Genomic DNA, 13138 nt, shown 5'->3' on the forward strand with positions numbered 1-13138 from the left:
CACCAAAATTAATTTTTGAACATTTTCTTTACCATACACACAAAAATAAGAAGAATGAAATTAAAGTGAAAAAGAACAATTAAAATAAAAAAGAACACTGAGGACTTTTTATTTATTTATTTTTTGCCCCCATTTTTCTACTTATCCATCCATACACTGGACAAAGGGAGTGTGGTCCATATGGTTTTCCCAATCACACTGTCACCCCTCATAACCTTCCTATTTATACAATCATCTTCATGATTCATGAGTTCTGGGTTGTAGTTTGATAGTTTAAGGTATTTACTGCTAGCTATTCCAACTCATTAGAACCTAAAAAGCGTTATCTATATTGTGCATAAGAGTCCCCACCAGAGTGACCTCTCAACTCCTTTCAGAATCTCTCTGCCACTGAAGCCTATTTCATTTCCTTTCACATCCCCCTTTTGGTCAAGAAGATGTTCTCCATCCCACGATGCTGGGTCTACATTCCTCCCCAGGAGTCACATTCCATGTTGCCAGGGAGATTCACTCCCCTGGGTTTCAGAACCCATTCAGGTGAAGGGCAGTGATGTCACCTGCCAAGATGGCTTAGCTAGAGAGAGAGGGCCACATCTGAGCAACAAAGAGGCATTTGGGAGGAGGCTCTTAGGCACAATTGTAGGCAGGCCTAGCCTCTCCTTTGCAGCAACAGTCTTCCCAAGGGCAAGTCCTGTGGTAGAGGGCTCAGCCCATCAAACCACCAGTTCCCTATGTCTGTGAGCACATCAGCAACCATCAATGTGGGGAAGCCCAGCACCCCTGCATTCTCCAACAGCTCCACAAAGGGATTCTGCATATTTTTCATTTTTTTAAATTATTTTTTTTAAATTAACTATATGAAAAAATTTTTTTAAAGATATACAACAAAAAAATTTCAAACAAGCCATAACAAAGAAGTAAGAAAAAGACATTTAACCTAAAATAACTACTTTACTTCCAACAAGTTCCAAATCTACCCCAAGAGAATAACCTAATATAGCAACATTTCTGTGAACTTGTTCCTACTATACCTATCAGTAATTAACAAATAGCCATTCATGGGCATTCCCAGAAAGTTAAATTTACCTACAATAGCTTAACTGTTCTTATTAGGTTATCATTCCCCCTTCATTAATTGCTCTCTATCACTAGTTCCCCTACATTCTACATTGTAAACAATTTATTTTAGGAGTGTGTTTTTTACCCTCCATGTGTTTGTGAATTTTCTCAGTCTCTGATGGTTATTGACTTCTAATTTTATTCCATTGTGGTCAGAGACTGTGCTTTGAATAATTTCAATTTTTAAAAATTTATTGAGGCTTGTTTTATGTCCCAGCATATGGTCAATTCTGGAGAAAGTTCCGTGATCACTAGAGAAGAATGTGTATCCTGGTGATTTGGGATGTAATGTTCTATATATGTCTGTTAAATGAAATTCATTTATCAGATTGTTTAAGTTTTCAATTTCCTGATTGCTCTTCTGTCTGGTTGTTCTCTCTATAGGAGAGAGTGATGTGTTGAAGTCTCACACAATTATTGTCAAAACATCCATTGCTTTCTCTAGTTTTGCCAGTGTTTGTCTCATGTATTTTGTGGCACCATGATTGGGTGCATAAACATTTATGATTGTTATTTCTTCTTGTTGAATTGCCCCTTTTATTAGTATGTAGTGGCCTTCTTTGTCTCTCAAAACATCCCTGCATTTAAAGTCTATTTTATCTGAGATTACTATTGCTACTCCTGCTTTCTTTTGACTGTAGCTTGCATGAAATATATTTTCCATCCTTTCACTTTCAATTTCTTTGTGTCGCTGTGTCTAAGATGAGTCTCTTGTATGCAACATATTGATGGTTCATATTTTTTTATTCATTCTGCTAATCTATATCTTTTATTTGGGGAGTTTAATCCATTTACATTCAATGTTATTACTGTAAAGGCATTTCTTGAATCAACCATCCTATCCTTTGGTTTATGTTTGTCAGATATATTTTTTCCCTCTCTCTCTTATTGTCCTTTAATGAACCAGTATAGAATCTTTTTAGTACCGAACCTTTCTCCATATCTCTCTCTCCTTTCTTTGTTTCTCTGTTGGTAGGGCTCCCTTTAGTATCTAAAGTAGAGCAGGTCTTTTATTAGCAGAATCTCTCAGCATTTGTTTGTCTGTGAAAAATTTAAGCTCTCCCTCAAAATTGAAGGAGAGCTTTGCTGGATAAAGTATTCTTGATTGGAAATTTTTCTCTCTTAGAATTTAAATATGTCATGCCACTGCCTTCTCATCTCCATGGTGGCCACTGAGCAGACGCTACTTAGTCTTATGCTGTTTCCTTTGCATATGGTGAATTGCTTTTCTCTTGCTGCTTTCAGAACTTGCTCCTTCTCTTCAGTATTTGACAGTCTGGTCAGAATATGTCTTGGAGTTGATTTATTCTATTCAGAGTTCACTGAGCATTTATGCTTTTTGTATTTATGTTGTGTAGAAGGTTTGGGAAGTTTTCCCCAACAATTGCTTTGAATACTCTTTCTAGACCTTTTACCCTTCTATTCCCCTTCTGGGACATCAATGAGTCTTATATTTGGATGTTTTATCTTATCTATCATATCCCTGAGGTCCGCTTTGATTTTTTTTTTATTTTTTCCCCATTCTTTCTTTTATTCTTTCATTTTCCTTGCTGTCCTCCTCCAGACTGTTGATTCAGCTTCCTCTAGTCTTGTACTATGAGTACGCAGAATCTTTTTAATTTGGTCAACAGTTTCCTTTATTTCCATGTGTTGCTGGTACTGTCTGCCCTAAATGTGGGGGGTGTGTCTGAGCAGTTAGGGAGGGGGGGCAGCTACAGTAATCAAACCTCCCAGGTGTTTCTGGAAATTTAAGGCTGTTGCAAGAGCCTAAACCTTCAGTTCAGTCTCACCACAGATTTTCTCTGCCACTGACCCAGAAGTCCTTGGTATTGGTGTGTGGTCCCTGGGATTTCTGAGTGGGTCACTCTTCCAAGCCCCTTCTAGGGCCTCTGCTGAGGGAAGGCTGTGCTGTGTCATAAGTGCATGCCATCCCTCAAGGAAGTTCTGGACTGCCAGGCTGTGTAAGGGTGCTCCCAGCCTGCTGTAAGGATGGCTGAATGGGGCATGTAAATTTCCCCCTTTTTGCAAACCTGTGCCTTTCCAGCTCTGTTACAATTAGCTGTGGGTGTGTGAAAGGCTATTGTCCATTCCTGATATTGTGGCATGTGCACATGTTGCTGGAAACACTTCCTGTCACACTGGGATTTTTGGCACAGCTCTTGGCTGTGGCGCCAGTGCCAGGCAGGAGTTTTCCCAGCCCACCAGGAAGATGGCTGTAGGGGCATGGTTATTTTCCCCTTGTGGCTCACCTCTGCTTTCCCCACTCTGAGACAATTATCAGCAGGTGTGCAAAAGGCTATCATCCATGCCAGATATTGAGGCATTTGCACAGCCTCTTCCTGCCATGCTTCACTGTGCAGTTCTCACTGCTGTATCTGCAGCCACTTTTGGGTTTTTTAAAAAAGAACTAGTCTGCATCCAAATGCCAACCCATGGTTTCCCCACACTGCAGGATGGCTGCCAGATATTCAGCAGGCTTACTCACTTTTTCAGGACACAGACTACCAGTTTCCCCAAGTACAAATTCCCTGTGGATTTAGCAGACATTGCCCATCTGGTGCATCATTGGAACTGGTGTTCTGGGTCACTTTCTGGCTTTTATCTAGTATTTTTCATGGAGGTGTTTTTTTGTCCTGTCTCTCCTAGCTGCCATCTTCTGGAAGTCCCCTCAAATGATGTTTTTTTTAAAGGGGAGCACATTTGAGATATTATTCTTAGGAATTATGTGCAAAATAACTACATTTACAAATTACCAGTTAAATCATTTCAATATGCAGAAAACATATTTTGCAACTGACATAAAGAAAAGAAAATCTCTTTTGGTGGTCATATAAATGCCAGAAGGATAGCAACATTTTAGAGTCATCACATTTTAGTGTTATATAATACAATAACTTATTTTGGTAAGACAAAATGTTGCCCAAGGACACTAAGAATGAGATTGTTAGAGATTGGATAAGAACCAATTTCACAACCTCAGAGAAAATGTATTTATATCCTCAAGATATTTTGATCTATGTATCTGACATCATTTTGTGATTGTCAATCTTCTTGTGATTTTGGTGTGCATGAAATTTAGATTTCATTTTATGAAATACCAACCTTAAAGCATTATCCAGATTTCTGTATTAAAGCAGCCATTCACAGTGACAATTTTGATGATGATCAAAATAAGAGAGAAGGAAATTGCAGAGAGCATATAAAAGTTGATAAATTCATAAGAATGTTTGGAATACAATTCTATGAAACAAGAATGCCAAACTAAAATTGGTCATTAAACCTTTCCCTATATTATTTGCATAAAATTTAATTATAAAAAATAATTATATAGATATAATTTGAGCTATCAATTCAATATTATTATTGAATGAATTCATTACTTTGAAGTTATGCAGTGAATCACATGAGATGGCTTTTTTATTTTTTTTATTTTTTTAATATTTTATTCTATTTTGAAATAAATTTGAAGTTACATGAATACTTGCAAAAACAATACTAGCCCCATACACAGAATTCCATCATACCCTGACCCCCCTCCCCCGATAGCTCAATTCACCAACTTTAACATGCTGTCACATTGCTATTTCTTTCCCTCCCTATCTATCATTCATCATATATTTCTCTGTCTTCTGAGTATATGAGTTAGCTGTACACATCCTTGAACATCCGCTATAATTCATGTATGTACTCCCCATGAATAAGAACATTCTTTTATGTAATTCCATTAAGCCCAGCTAAGAAGTATAAGAGATTCAATGATACAATGCTTACATTGTATATTTCCTTTTCCTTATGTCTAAACTGTGTCCCTTCCAGCCATCTGTTCTCCACCCTCCAATCCCATCCAAGTTTATCCTTAGCATTCAATTGTCGTCTAGTTAGACTGTCTTTTTTTTTTTCTGTTTTCAATTGTGGAAACATATATACAGCCTAAATCTTCCCATTCTGCCCCTTTCCTAGCCTTCCATTAGTGGGATTAATCACATTTAGAATGATGTTATGCTCTTTCCCACCATCCATTACTAAAAATTTCCCTTCACCTCAAACAGCAACCCTACACTCCTTTCTTCACTTCCCATTGCCCCTTCCCACATTTCTCTTAATCCAGACTCTACTTTTCATCTCTATGGTTATATTCTCTGATAATTTCTTTGTGTTTACTGTGGGGCTTAAAATTAACCTCTTAAATCCCGATCAGTCTTGTTTTTCTTTGATACCACCTTCACTTCAATAGGGCACATAAACTATCTTCCTATACTCCTTCATTCCCCCACCTTTATATAGTTGTCTAAAATTACATATTTTACATTGAGTTCAAAAACCACTGATTTGTCCTTAGAGTTTGTGTATTTTTTGTCATGTAGGAAGTAAATAGTGGAGTTATAGTTCAAAAATTACTGACTTCTATTTGTATCCCACTGTGTTTGGAGAATGTTCTTTGAGTATATTCAATTTTTTTTTTTTCAAATTTCTTGAGGCTTGTTTTATGTCTCAGCTTATGGTCCCTTCTGGGGAAAGATCTGTGATCACTAGAGAAAAATGAGTGTCCTGGTGATTTGGGATGTAAGGTTCTATATATGTCTGTTAAAATTCTCTGTATCTCTTTCTCCTTTCTTTGTCTCTCTGTTGGTAGGGCTCCCTTTAGAATCTGAAGTAGGGCAGTTCTTTTATTGGCAAAGACTCTCAGCATTTATTTGTCTGTGAAAAATTTAAGCTCTCCCTCAAATTTGAAGGAGAGTTTTGCTGGATAAAGTATTCTTGGCTGGAAATTTTTCTCTCTCAGAATTTTAAATATGTCATGCCACTGCCTTCTCACCTCCATAGTGGCCACTGAGTAGTCACTACTTAGTCTTATATTGTTTCCTTTGTATGTGGTGAATTGCCTTTCTCTTGCTGCTTTCAGAACTTGCTCCTTCTCTTCAGTATTTGACAGTCTGATCAGAATATGTCTTGGGGTGGGTTTATTTGGATTTATTCTACTTGGAGTTTGCTGGGCATTAATGCTTTGTGTGTTTATATTGTGTAGAAGGTTGGGGAAGTTTTCCCCAACAATTTATTTGAATACTCTTTCTAGACCTTTACCCTTCTCTTCCCCTTCTGGGACACCAATGAGTCTTAAGTCTGGACATTCTATTTTATCTATCATATCCCTGAGATCCATTGCAATTTTTTCAATTTTTTTCTCCATTCTTTCTTTTGTTCTTTCATTTTCTGTTCTGTGAATTTCTAGGACACTGAGATGTTGTTCAGTTTCCTCTAGTCTTGAATTGTGAGTATCCAGAGTCTTTTAGATTTGGCCAACAGTTTCTTTTATTTCCATAAGATTTTCTATTTTTTTATTTACTCTTGCAATGTCTTCTTTATGCTCTTCTAGGGTCTTTTTTTATGGTGCTTATATCCTGGGCCATGGTCCTCTTGATGTCCTTTAAATCCTTTGCCATGTTTTCATTCTTTGATTGTAACTCTTTAATTAATTTTGCAAGGAATAACGTTTCTTCCGAGATGTTGATTTGTGTGTTTGGAGCTGGATTCTCCATATTATCTGGTTTTATCATATGCATTAAGATTTTCTGTTGTTTTTGGCCTGTTGGCATTTGTTTTGCTTGATAGGGTTCTTAAAGGATATCGATCTAATTTTTCAGAGACACAGCTTGGTGACATGCACTTTCTCTAGGTAACCAGCAGATGGCGTCTGTGAGCCACCTATATCCCTCCAGTCAGTAGTGTGGGGAAATGATTCTTGTATGTTCAGTTGGGGAGCTCAGCCTGGGCGTGCCGCTGGAGTCACCCACCCTGAATGTGGGGCGCGTGCACGGGTGGTCAGGGAGGAGGGGCAGCTCTCTCTTGGTGTCCCATAAACCACCAGACTTGGCATAGCGCCTCTGGGTTCTCTCAGTGGATCCCCCCTCCCAGCCGCAATCCTCCCTCAGCCAAGAGAAAATGCCATGCTACATCATCAGTGTGCGCCGTTCCTCTAGGGAAGCCCTGGGCCACTTGGCTGTGCCGTGGGGCTCTCAGCTCACCTCAGAATGCAGATTGTGTGAGGCCATCTCCACTGCAACTCCTTGTTGGCTGAGAGCAGCCGAGGTTTTCTCCACAGAGAGAAAGTGAGAGACATAATATTTCCCCTGATTCTCCCAAGGTCAGCCGTCACCAAAAGCCTCTGTCTGCTTGTTGAGGATTCACTGTCTGTATCGAGCTGTTATCACTAAAACCTCACTTGGGGCTGGGCTGAGAAAGTGCACGGTGTGGCTTCCGTGAGGGAGGGGCTCCTGGCTCTAAGGTCTCAGCAATCAGTGTGGGTCTGCAAGTTTACTTACAGATTTTATGCTGTGATCTCGGGCATTCCTCCCAATTCATGTTGGTGGATGTTGAGTGTACAGTCACATTTGTCTCCCCACTACCGTTTCAGGTTATTTACTGTTTTTTTGTTCATTTATGAATTGTTCTGGGGGAGACTAGGTCTTCCACCTCTTTCTATGCTGCCATCTTCCCAGAATTGAGATGGCTTTTAATTGCAAGAAATTTTTGAGGGCAGCTTCAATGCATGACCAAGTTCTTTACTGTAGGTGAGACAAACTGGAGGGGAAACTTCAGTGGGTGACAGTTTTTATACCTTATAGGATAATTCATATTCCTTTTTAGATATCTACAGAAAACTCTTTTCATCTCCCTAAGTCATTATGTTCTTGCTGAAACCATGTTAAAAAGTGCTATGTACAAATTTTGGATTGCTTCTTTTTTAGAAAAAAAGGATATTTCTTGTTCTCTGCTTCTCTTTAACCTTCTCTTTGTCCAGAAGACAAATGTCTTTTCCTAACCTTATGGACAAAAAATACACTCTAAGAGATGCCAGAATAATCACATATTCAGTTCCTGGATACCTGCATGACTTTATAAGCAGAACTTTCTGTCTTCTTTTGAATTGTTACATCAAGAGAAATACGTTTCTGTGCAGCTTGGAGCATGGTATCTGTTATCTCTTTTCTGCTGCAGCTTATATTGCAAAGTTAAGTCTGTTAATATTGGTGAGAAATGATAGTAGCTCTAGCCAGCATTATGCCAATGGATGTGCTTAGAAGAATGAAATTCTGTATATATTTTGAGAGTATAGCTGATATGAATTTCTGGCAAATTGCGGAGTAGGAGAAAAAGATTCAGGTGCATTTTGTTATGCGTATTTTTCATATGAGTATCTGGGAAGAAATGAGTTACCATGAAATCAAATGGTGAAGATATCAGGAAAAACATGTTTAGTTTGGGGTTACAGCTGGAGCTCAGGTTTAAATAAGAAAATTATGAAAAACAAGTTGACATCCAAATGGAGATGTGGAGTAGGCAGTTGGACTTATAAGGCTGCTGGGCAGGGGAGAACATGCCACAAAGGAATGCAAATTTTGAAGTCTTCAACTTACAATTTATAATTAAAACTGTTTAATTGGATAAGATCATGAAATGAATTGGTTTAAATGGAGAACATAAATGTTTAAAACAATAAACTGGCCAATTCAAACTTAAGAAGCCCATAAGCTTAAGAATAGGATATGTACCCAATACATTCTACACTTTTCATATTATTAAGCAATATAGTAAAGATGTCGATTAACTCCAGGGATTTCTAAATAAACAATGAGCAGTCACTAAAACTAGACACACATCTTTAACAAGTAGAATGAAAACACTTAAAAATACATAAACATTCAAATATTCCTATAGAACATAATAAAGAAGCAAAGAACATGAAAAATTTAAAGAGAAATAAAACAGATAAAATAATTGTAAAAGTAAAATACATTAGATAGCCCAATATATGTAAATAGATAAAAATTCCCAGGTTAATGACATCAAACTCACATTAAATTATCACAAGTTCAGGTACAAACTGACCAAAAAAGCACATCCAAATATTGATGCCACATTTAAATTCCATACCAGTATAGGGAAAATATGGAAAAAAGAAAATGAAACAAAAATATCACTCCATCAAATAAAAATCACAGAATAAGGAGGGTAGAAATAATTAAAAAATAGAAAGTCCAGGAACAAATGTTGGAAATTAAGTACAGTTATTTCAAAGTAAATTCCAATGGATAAAAATTCTCTGGTACAATCACAGGTAACCTTAGATTGTAAAAATAGTTATACTCTGGTAAAAAAAATAACGTCTAGCAATTTAAGACATAAAAATGAGAAATAATATGATGGGAAAATGTACACATATATACTTGCTAAGAGAAGTAGGATGCAACTATAGTTCCACATGAGGGTGCAGCTAATACCACAATTTGTATCTCTTTAAAGCAAACAATAACATTTAAGAAAAAAAAATAAAAATCTATCAAAATATACATTGATTTTATCAAAAATACTTTAAAAACTTATGTATACTAGCCACAAAAATTCAGAATTGTTTTTATATGACCATGTTTCTGATCACAATCTAATTAAATTGGAAATTAATAGAAAAATTCCATGTGGTAGGTTGAGTGCATTAATGGCCTCACATTTTCATCCTTCTCTGCATCCATGTCCAAATTATGAAACAGTGTTTGAGTGTTTCTCCTTTTTTTTATCTTTGACCTCTGCCTTGCTATGAGAACATGCTAAGAAATAGCCTGCTAAAGAGATGTAAGAGATACACTGAGAAGCCAGGTAAACCCCCAAACTTGTAGATGTCTCAGGCAAGAGGAGAGATAACTGTACTAGATCCACATTCAATCACAGTCCAATAGGTAACCCATTAGAGACTAGAACTACTCTGCCAATGTGCAGGCTTGTGAAAAATAATAAACAACAATTCTATGAAGCCACTCAGCTGTGGCAGTGTGTTACAAAGCATTCTTGTCATGAAAAGTAGTACTTATACTTCAAAATTGAATTGAAACACACATTTCTGCACTCTCTTGCCAAAGAAGAAATTAGAAAATATTAGACCTGATTGATATACAACTATTAAAAATAAAACTGTGGAATTTGAAATAAATTTGTAGTATTTAATAATTATTAAATGAAATAATACACTTAAGCAATCAGTAAAAGAACACAGTAAAACTAAAAAATAGGAATTAAAAGGAATAAGAAAAAAAGGGTGTTAGTAAAATAGAAAAACAAAATCAAGTCAATCTTCATAAAATAGATGCTCTAATCCTCAAAAAAAGTTTAGCTAACTGACTTTGTTAATGTATTAAAAGAAGTATCATGGAGATGTTGGGTTCCTTCTACAAATGAAATGGTAATTTAAAATTTATAAAATCAAAAGTATAAATCATCTTATTAACAGTCAAAGAAAGAAAAAAAACATAATTAGAGTAAGTAATCAAAAACTCATTTTTTTCATAATTTCAAAAACTGTTAGTAGACTGGGAATTGGAAAGAATCTCTTGGTCTGACGAAAGACAACTACAAAAAACCCTAATGGGATGCAACATTTATATTTACTTATTAGAAGCATTCCCTTACGATGAGTACAAGTCAATGATACATGTGAATGGCAACTTTATTTCAATAATGTCTTAATTCACTGAAGTTTAAAAAGAAAATTAAAGAGAGAATAGGAACACAGGAGATCTAGTAATCTAAACTTTTTTGTAAGTAATGTGACTTCCATGTAGCATACCCCAAAATAAATAGGTAAATAATACATTTTTGTAAGTCAGTTTTGTAAGTTTGATACAAAAACAGCATGAAATAGCAGTTTCAATTTCTATACACTGGCAGAAATCAGAAAATTTAATAAAAATATATACTTCATCTTAAGATATTTCAATAACTTTATTAATGTGTATGTAGGCTTTTATGGTTAGAATTATAAAAATCTTATTGAAAATCATTATAAAAAATTTAAAAGACAGAGATACCATATTCATGAAAAGGAAGAACAAATTCATAAAGATGTCCATTCTTATCAGAAGAAAGGGAGGAAATAAGTTAAAAAGAAAAGAAATTGACTCCAATGATCATTAAATCCATATTAGGAAAAAAAAGGGGCGGAGTTTAAAAATGAATATTTAGCAATTGCTCCCATTTGGTAAAAAGGAAAATCAAAAGGTGAACAATAACAATGTTTTATAATGCATAGAAATATCTTTATATGAAGAAAAGAAAAGTCAATAGTGCCAATTTAGAGGAAAATGGAGATAAATTGATTTTATTATATACACGTTGCTGCATTTGGATTTGTTAACCATGTATATTTGTTAATTTTCTTATGACATCAAAATGAAACTATGCACGTTCAGTCAGATCTGCCTAGTGGAGAACATGAGGCTATACAGGAATAAAAGTCAATGAAAGAACTTGCAGCAAAAGAAAAGCTGCTAAAATATGAAAGCGTTAAAAATTTGCCATATATCCTAAGGATAAATTTAACCCACAATATTTATATATAGAAAAGCCTTGCTGCCAGCATGCAAAACATCAGAAATCAACTGGCTTTTATAAAAGGGGGTTTATTTGGTTACAAATTTACAGTCTTAAAGCCATAAAGTGTCCATCAACAAAGGGTACCTTCACTGGAGGATGGTCAATGGTGTCTGGAAAATCTGTGTTAGCCGGGAAGGCCATGGCTGGCATCTGCTCCAAAGTTCTGGTTTCAGAATCTCTTTCTCCCAGGACATTCCTCTCTAGGCTGCTGTTCCTCAAAAATGCACTCTTAGTTGCTCTTGGGGTGTTTGTCCTCTCTTAGCTTCTCCAGAGTAAGAATCTGTTTTCAATGGCTGTCTTCAAACTGTCTCTCATCTGCAGCTACTCTCTCAGCTTCTGTGCATTCTTCAAAGTGTCCATCCTGGCTTTAGCTCCTCTTCAAAATGTCACTCTCAGCTGCACTGAGTTTCTTCTGTTTGTCAGCTCATTTATATGGTTCCAGTGATTTAATTTGGACCCAACCTGAATGGGTAGGGTAACACCTCCATGGAAGCACATCCAATCACAGTCATCACCCACAGTTGGGTGGGTCATATCTCCACTCCATGGGAACACTCAAAGAATTACAATCTAATCAACACTGATATATCTGCCAACACAAGATTACATCAAACATAATGGCATTTTGGGGGACATAATGCATTCAAACTGGCACAATTATGTACACTTTTGCTGCATTTGGATTTTTTAACCATGTGTATTTGTTAATTTTCTTATGACATCAAAATGAAACTATGCATGTTCAGTCAGATCTGCCTAGTGGAGAACATGAGGCTATACAGGAATGAAAGTCAATGAAAGAACTTGCAGCAAAAGAAAAGCTGCTAAAGATGATAGACTTAAAATTTTGCCATATATCCTAAGGATAAATTTAGCCCACAATATTTATATATAGAAAAGCCTATCCTTTCCCTCTATTTCTTTATAAAATGTTAAATTCATTCACTCCTTTGCCTTAGAAAACTACAGCTTGAAACTAGGGTAGCATCCATAATTTTCTGAATAAAGAGAAAATGGAGAGCTGTTCTAGTAAAATAGTAAATGCAGAATATATTGTTTCTTTAGAATTGCTACTCTTTTGTTAATGTAATATGTATTGGAAAGCCAAACAATACAGCAAAAACAATTCTCAAAAGTTTCTTTTTGCTTTTATTTTTAATAATGCTTCCTTTGCTTGAAAAATACTACATGAACAATTATAATTCAACATTGGATTCATCAATAAATTAACATCCACAGGGTCTTAAAAGAGCAGTTCAATTCTGGAAAATAAATCAGCAAACAGAAAAGATGATTGATGTTTCCAATGCAGAGATTACATAGATTTTGTGACACTTTACCAGCTGGCTATATTCTAGAAGCCACTCCACAGCACTGTGACAACTGTGCAGCCATGAGAAGAAGGGACTTCTTGGACAAAAATATGATATTCTATAAGGAATTGCCTGAGAAACTTTTACTTAATCTCATAAAACTTGTTTGGAATCCCTACTTATTACTTTATCAAAGCTATAAAGAGAAATATACTTTGGGGAGTAAAAATAGATAATATATCAAGGAGATGAATGTAACTTAAAGTCAATGAAACCAGAATGTC

The 13138-nt window shown here is 36.0% G+C and overlaps 1 pseudogene; it reads right to left on the reverse strand.

The window, feature by feature from the left end:
* LOC119529479 overlaps window positions 1–13138 on the reverse strand; it is a 90897-nt pseudogene that overhangs the window by 47994 nt on the left and 29765 nt on the right.

Source organism: Choloepus didactylus, chromosome 3, assembly GCF_015220235.1.
Source record: "Choloepus didactylus isolate mChoDid1 chromosome 3, mChoDid1.pri, whole genome shotgun sequence".
NCBI lineage: Eukaryota > Metazoa > Chordata > Mammalia > Pilosa > Megalonychidae > Choloepus > Choloepus didactylus.